We start from the raw sequence: 8,629 nt of genomic DNA on the forward strand, positions 1-8,629 counted from the left end.
GAGCGATCTGTAATCTGTATAAATTAGTTTCGTTTGTGTTTGACCAAACAACAGATGCATAATCCAACTGGGAAAGTACTAATGACTGAACAAGTTGTTTGGTCAACCATTGTGGAATACATTTCCTACAGTGTCTGATCATACCCATACTCCGACCCATGCTCTGCAACACTTGACTTATGTGACTTCCCCATGTCATCTTTGAATCTACTATAACACCTAATAATTTAATTACCTCAACTTGTGGAACTACAGTCGCTTCCAATGTCAAATGTAATTTAGATGTTGTTTTTAACATATATTGTGATCCTAGTAACATACATTTGGTTTTTTCAGGATTAATTTTTAATTTATTTTCTTGAATCCAATTTTTTTTTTTTTTTTTTTACAGCACTTAAGATCTAAAAAAACCCCACTATGATTTGCATTGTTTTAACAACGCGATCCCTTAAAAATAAAAATAAAACAAATCGTACTTTCAAAAGCCTTTTATTTTTTTTATTGAATATCGATGTTTGGCCTTAAATTACCAGTTCCAGTTGGTGGTAAAAATCTGGCTGGCTATATAATAATATAAAACAAACAATCTATCAACCTAGTTAATTTTGAATGCTGCATATAATGAATAAAATCATAGGCTTTTAATTTATTTGTGAAGCTCAGCGGTACAGAGCTCTGCGTCATATTTTGTTTGGAACTATTTTTTGCGGAAGAATCATCACTGCGCCATGCGCACGTGAGAGTGACTCACCGCCAACGGTCAAATTGGATCTGCCTTCTTCTGACGGATTTCTCCTGACTCTGAGGTGAGTTTTAATTGTAAATTGTATTATATTTGGTATTTAACAGTAACGTTACCTATTTTCCACAGTGTGTGTTCGTCTGGGATTGTATTTTTGTATGTTTTTGTTAATCCAGATCATTAGTTATGTTTTGTTTAACGTTGCTTAGCTTAAACTCGATTTAGTTTAAATAAATAGGCTAAATATTGGTTAGTCCTTTTCACCCGTTTTCCCTATTCTGTATGTTATACATCGGTTTGCCACAGTAAACTGCTCAAGTCTGATGAAAAAGTTCGTTATAAATAACTTATCATAATGGCTGTGCTCGTAGCACACGCCCTAGCAAGTGCAGAGGAGAAAGACAGTTAGAAATATACGAAGCTGGGACCAAGGTTATTTTCGTAAACGAAAACTGAAACTAAGACTAAAACTATTGGTCAAAAAACATTTTCGTAAACTGAAATAAAATGTAAAAATCTGAATAAATAAAAAACTAAAACTAAACGAAACTAACTACTCTTACTAAAAAACTAACTGAAATAAAATAATAATTAGCAAAAATAAATATTCGTTTTCGTTGTTAATAAGCTCTCTTTAATGTGGTGGAAAATCTGACTGTGGCGGTTGAGGGAGTGTCTATTGCGCTAATGCGCGTCAAGTGAGCTACTGTGCGTTTGAGATTTCATGTTTGCATAATATTGACAGGCTCAAAGGTGTTATCATAATCATTTACTACTAATAATATTATTATCTGTGTGGAGACATTTCCCCACAAAGTAGGGAATGCCAGGACACACACACACACACAGGTTTGTTTCACTATATAAGTGAGGACATTGCATGGACTTCCATTGATTTTATATCAGGTTAATGATATTTTATATCTCCTAACTCAATTCCTATCCCTAAACCTACCCATCCCAAGAACGTGCAAAACAATAGATTTAAATAAAAACATGTTTTGGCTGATTTATAAGCCTTTTTAACTAGTGAGGACCAGTCAAATGTCCTTACTAGTCAGTTATCATAATATTTTACTAGATAAGTGAGGACATTGGTCCCCTTTACAATTATAGCACAACAAACACACACACACACACACACACACACACACACACGCACACACATGTCTGGTGCGCTATCTTTGTGGGGACTTGCCATATAGACGGTTTTTATACCATACAAACCATATATTCTATCCCCCTAGACTGCCCCTGCCCCTAAATCTACCCATCACAGGAAACTTTCTACATTATTACATTTTCAAAAGAACTCATTATGTATGATTTATAAGCTTTTGTACCCATGGGGACCTCAATTTAGGTCCCCACGGTGACACGAGTCCCCATGAGTCTGTGTGCATTCAGTTTGAAGTCCTCACCAGGCTAGAAAAACATGTACACACACGTACACACACGTACACACACACACACACACACACACACACACACACACACACACACACAGAGCAAAACAGTGTGTAGACACTGCTAGCCTACATTGTACTACTGAAGAAATTAAAATAAGCTTTTAATTGTTTAACAATATTTCATCTGTTATGAGTGAGTTTGTCTGGAATTTATAATTTTTACTTTTATATTTTACTTTGCATCTATTTTGTTCTTTAAGATAGATCCTGTATAGGTCATAGTTTGACTCAAGCTTTTTTGCTCAAAGGTGAAGACCCAACTTTACTGCATGTTTTGTAAGACCGTCCTGGGTTTAAACAATAATGCTCGTTTATCAAGTTATTTCACTTAAGGATGTTTAGTAAGATTAAACTCTAATCTGTTAATTAAACTTTGCTGAAATTAAAAACCTTGATTTGGTCTCTGCACTTCATTATGGTAACTCTGCTAAACTATAATTACTAAAACTAAAACTGAAACTAAATAAATAAAAACTAAATAGAAATGTATTTGCAAAATAAAAACTAAACTAAAACTAGCAAAACCATTTGTAAAACTAACTAAAACTAAACTGAAATTTGTAGCAAAATTGAAAACGATAATAAAATAAAAACTAATTTAAAAAAGCAAAACTATAATAACCTTGGCTGGGACATATCACGATTTTTGTTTGTGGACTATTAAAATGTCTCCACGATTTGCTTTTGAAGAAATATCTAATACAGCATTCTATCAATTTTAGTTCTGGCGCCTCCCTCTCAACATTGTCCAAGGACGTTTTCACCACATATATCTCGGTAAGTTATACTCCGGGACACTGCAATTCACAAATGTTCATTATTTACATGTGCTTTAACCTCTTAACATATGCCACTATTTTTCTATATTCATAAATCTGGTCTTATTTTAAATGTAACACTTTTAAATTTATATAACCCATGAGTCATAATAACTCAAACTAACAGTATGGGAACAAAACAAGGTCAAATTGACATGTAAGTGACAAGTAAGTTGAAATTCACTTAGGTAAAATGTATGAGACTTTAATGTTAAAGGCGACTGAAAACCTAAGTTGGTCAGGTGTGTGCGTAAACTAGCAGGCACGCGGGAGTCATGGAAACGTGAGCACCAGTAGTATTCACCAAAGCTGCATACTGCGTACATGATGTACATGATACATCTAAGCTGTATGTCGATGTCCTGACACACACACACGACAAGATGGAAGAGAACGCGCTGTATGTCAGTGTCCTGACACACACACACACACACACACACACACACACACACGAAAGAAAAGAACGCGCTTTATGTCGATGTCCTGACACACACACACGCTACAAGACAGAGGAGATCGTATGTCGATGTCCTGTCTGCATCAGATCCCTAAGTTAGTTGCGCCAGTCTCGTGCACTCAGAGTTCTCTGTCGCTCTTGAACAAACCACAGAAACACAGGGAATGGAATGCTGTCAAAATGTCAGTTTTGTTGAGTAGGATTCTTAAAATAGTTAAATAACGTCTTAAATGAACGTGAGAAAATGAGATGCGCGTGACTGCGCCTTAGATCCGCATCATGTTCGGCGGTGGCCGATTTTAAAGGGACAGCTACACTGATGAACAAAGAAATAACGGGAAAGTAAAAATATGATTAATCTACATTTACATTTTACATTTACGCATTTGGCAGACGCTTTTATCCAAAGCGACTTACATTGCATTCAAGGTACACGTTTTACATTTTTGTCAATTCTTGCTTTCCCTGGGAACCGAACCCATGACCTTGGCATTGTTAGCGCCATGCTCTACTCATTGAGCTACAGGAAAGCCATCTATATTTAATGTATTATTTATGCAGTTAAGAAAGCTGTTTGATAACTTAAATTTCTGTATATGTCTAACAGGGAAGCCAAGTATTTTTTTAAAACATTTTTTAAACCTAATAAATGTTGAAATTGGGAAGCTTTCATTTATGCTGTAATGTAACGTCATTAATGTTTCATAGAGAAATTGGTGTCAGTTATACTGGCCTTCATTCATAAAAAGATGCCATTACAACACATTTAAAATATGCAATATTAAAAACTCCACAAATATTAAAGTTAAGTTTATTATTTTCTAATCTAAAAAGATACATAGAATTCCTTATTTTGTTCAAATGAGGGATTTTTTTTTAAATTTCTTGTACCCCCGCTCCTTTCAGCCAAGTCCACCTGATGCAGAAGTTGAGAGTGAGATCAAGGTGTGGCTGCGGAATTCAAGAGACCGAGCGGGTGGACGAAAGGAGCGCCACCACCGTCTGCTGACTAGCCGAGAGACCTCGGGGGAAGAGTGAGCTTTGCCAATGAATAGTTTAGTTTTCAAACTATGGGTCCGGGGACCCCCAGGGGGCCGCAAAGGCGTGACATGTGATCCGTGGAAAAGTATAGAGAAAAAACATTTAAAAAATAAGATTTAAAGGTCCCGTTCTTCGCGTGTTTTGAAGCTTTGATTATGTTTACAGTGCAGTGTACAATATAACATAAGTTCATGTTTCGCATGTAAAAAACACAGTTTTTTTTCACACAATTTACTTATCTGTACAGCGCTGTTTCCTCTGTCCTAAAAACAGCCTGATGATTTCCTTGTTCTATGAAGTCCCTCCTTCAGAAACACGTAGCGAGTTCTGATTGGGCCAGCGGAGGGTTAGTCAGCAAACGGTTCTAGTGATGTCATTACATCCCTGCACTTCCTGCTGTAGTCCAAACCGCCCATTCGCTGTCGGCTTTGAAAGGGAACTTCTGTTAAATAAAATATCTTGCTTGGCATTGAACTTTGAGCTTTATAAGTTTACAGGTATTATTTATGCTCCAACAGCAACAATACACACTAACTAAAGTTTGAAAGATGGAATCGCGAAGAAAGGGACCTTTAAATAAAAAAATGATTGCAAATAAAGTAAATAAATGAGATTCAAATATATGTGGAAAAGCCTCTATGAATTGTATAATAATAAAATAAATAAATTATAAATAAATGAGAATAAAATATATGTGGAAAAACCTGTGAATATTAAAGTAATAATAAAATAAATTAATGATTGTAAATAAATGAGATTAATATTCACAGAGTTTTTCCACGTATATATTTTAATCTCATTTATTTACAATCATTTATTTAATTATTATTTAATATTCACAGAGGTTTTTCCACATATATTTTAAAGTAATAATAATTAAATAAATAAATGATTGTAAATAAATGAGATTAAAATATATGAAGAAAAACCTCTGTGAATATTAATCTCATTTATTTAAAATCATTAATTTATTTTATTATCACTTTAATATTCACAGGTTTTTCCACATATATTTTAAAGTAATAATAATTAAATAAATAAATGATTGTAAATAAATGAGATTAAAATATATGAAGAAAAACCTCTGTGAATATTAATCTCATTTATTTAAAATCATTAATTTATTTTATTATCACTTTAATATTCACAGGTTTTTCCACATATATTTTAAAGTAATAATAATTAAATAATTAAATGATTGTAAATAAATGAGATTAAAATATATGTGAAAAAAACCTCTGTGAATATTAAAATAATAAAATACATAAATGGCTGACTGTAAATAAAACAAATAAATGAAATTAAATATGTGGAAAACCTAAAGTAAATCTGAATATTAAAATAATAATAATACAATTAATAAATAAATTAGCTTAAAAAACCTGCAAGTTTAATTAAATTTAATTAAAAACATTAAATTGAATAAATAAATTTGATAAAAATACATGATTACTTTTATTATTATTCTATTAAATTAATGATGAATGTAAATGAATAAAAATTGGACTTAAATATACAAATAAATTATGCAATTAACAGTATATTCTTATAATGAGTTGAATCATAATAATAAAGTAACTTGATATAAACTAATGTTAGATATATAATAGTAATAGTAAATTTTTAGTGTATTAATGGGGTGTTACGTTGTAAAAGAAAGATGTCTTAACACTCAGGATGGGGGTCCCTCGCACGAGTATGTTCATATTTGGGGGTCCATGGCAAGTTTGAAAAGCACATTTTCAGCTGAGATCAAAGACACAATACATAAACAACACATAATTTTGTTGTTGTTTATTTGTATTATTTTTATATTTGTATATAACGTTCCCTGTCAGAGTGTTACATTTGCTGTATTGACATGAATTGAACTTTTTCTAATGATTTTATGAGCTATTTTTGTATTTAATAAATCCATTGATTTGAAATCCCTTTGACTACTGTACATTTTTGACAATACAGACATTAGTAATATGGTTTATGCATCCATTTCAGGTGTATAATATAAGTATATATAGTGAAACAGTTTTATTGTTGTAGCTAATATAGTGCCAGCCCTGTGTGGGCCTAGTGAGGGCTTCCTGTGGGGCTAAGTGAGGGCTGCCCGCGCAGGACCAGCGCTTAATAGTGCGGGCCTAGTGAGGGCTTTCTGGGGGCTAAGTGAGGGCTGCCCGCGCAGGGCCAGTGCTAAGGGGCCAACGTTTTGCCAATAAGCAAATTCTCTGGGGCCCTGCACGGGCAGCCTCCTGGGGGCCCTTAGGCTAGCCCTAAGTGGGCCCTTAAAGGACCAGTGCAAGCTTGTTTGCAGGGTAGCCCACAGTCAGCTCACTGTGGGCCCACATAGGCCAGCCCACACTTTGGGCTGTCCCACTGGGGCCAACATGGGCCCCACAAGTGCCTCGCATTTCGCGCCCATGTGGGGCCCACAGTGGGCTGCCCGTGATGGCTCCATATGGGCCAGCCCACAGTCAACCCACACTTTGGGCTGCCCCACTGGGGCCCCACAATGTGGGCCCCACACGTGCCCCGCATTTCATGCCCATGTGGGGCCCAAAGTGGGCTGCCCGTAATGGCCCCATATGGGCCAGCCCACAGTCAACCCACACTTTGGGCTGCCCCACTGGGGCCCCACATGGGCCCCACAATGTGGGCCCCACACGTGCCCCGCATTTCACGCCGGTATCTGGGCCCACAGTGGGCTGCCCGCAGTGGCCCCATGTGGGCCCCAAAGGAGCATGTTTGCTGGGTACAGGCATCCCCGGTAAGGTCTGGAGCATCACCCGATCTGTTCTTTTAGTTCAGTTTTAATTTTCCATTAAAACCTTGGGGTCATGTAATGCCATTTTATACAAGTTAATATGATTCTTTCGTTTCTAAATGAAATCTTTGTAATATACTTTAATTAAAAAATCTTATTAGTATTGTAAGAAAAAAACTAATTTTACCTGGTCAAAAACAGCTGTTTTCACCAAGCCATTCTAGTGCATACAGCTTTAAATGACAAATGACCCCGCCCCTCTGTTATGTGGGGCAGTGCGAGGAGTATTGCCCGTGACAACAGAGGCAACGAGTCTCTGAGAGGACAGATCATAGACCGTGAAAAAGATTCAACTCTATCAATTTTAACCGGAGTCGGACCGGGACAAGATCACAGCTCCAACGTAATTCGACATTTAAGGCCAAAAAGAACGTTTCTAAATGTTTGGTTATTTTTATGTCACGTAGGTCTATCTTTAACATACATTACTGGCAGGGTAAGGTTAGCGTGAATGCTGTGTGTTTACTGATGTAAGTTATATGTTAGTTCATTGACAGATTGATGTTACACCTAATGCCAATAACTTTTTTTCTGTTAATGTCGATTTGTCAGTGATGCGTAACGTTATCTATGCATTGTAATAACTGTTACAACACGATTTATTTTTACACAGTAACAGACACCCCATCTACATAATTAAGCTTAGTGTTAACTTACCACATCCAACTTTAAAACCAGCGTACACAGTTTGGTACGAAATGGTAACACAATAACCATAACGTGTTGTTCATTATAAACGTGGGATTATGAATTATATTTTAAATATCATACATAGAAAGCATGCTGTAATTTAAGGATGCCCTCTAAACTTTAGCTGCAGTTCATAGGGAAGCGTTTCAACTTCTTGTGGAGGGACAGCATAAACACAAAGAGCTGGTACAGAACTTTATTCAGGAGCAGCTGAATTAAATGTTCAGATTTAGGAACATCAGAATGACTGCTGTGTTCGTTGAGGGTTATTACACCCAAGAACAGAACACTACAATTGCCCAGCGTCTCTACTTATACAATGGTGGACTGAAACGACCATAGACATATAGATGTGAAACCTATATGATGTCTATGGTAATGACGACAGCTTGAGCTCACTCAGGGCGGGTCTGAGATGAAACACTGCTTGGCAATCAACAGTCGTGGGAGGGGTGTCTGATCGTGTGACGTCACACATCGAACAGCTCAATTTCAGACAGGTGAAAACATATAAGGATATTTTTTTTTTTTTAAACTCTCGATGGATTTTTTATCATTATAGGATGGTTGTGTACAGGCACTGCCAACACACAT

At 36.0% G+C, this 8,629-nt stretch overlaps 1 long non-coding RNA gene across 1 annotated transcript; it reads left to right on the forward strand.

Annotated features, from left to right (window-relative positions):
- The first annotated feature begins 478 nt into the window (after positions 1 to 478).
- LOC137049446 (uncharacterized) lies at positions 479 to 4,689 on the forward strand. The gene is made up of 3 exons (XR_010899606.1): positions 479 to 806; positions 2,934 to 2,988; positions 4,393 to 4,689. It is a non-coding gene; the product is annotated as an uncharacterized lncRNA (long non-coding RNA).
- The last annotated feature ends 3,940 nt before the right edge of the window (positions 4,690 to 8,629 follow it).

The sequence above is a fragment of the Pseudorasbora parva genome, chromosome 20 (assembly GCF_024679245.1).
Source record: "Pseudorasbora parva isolate DD20220531a chromosome 20, ASM2467924v1, whole genome shotgun sequence".
In the NCBI taxonomy this organism is placed as follows: Eukaryota; Metazoa; Chordata; class Actinopteri; order Cypriniformes; family Gobionidae; genus Pseudorasbora; species Pseudorasbora parva.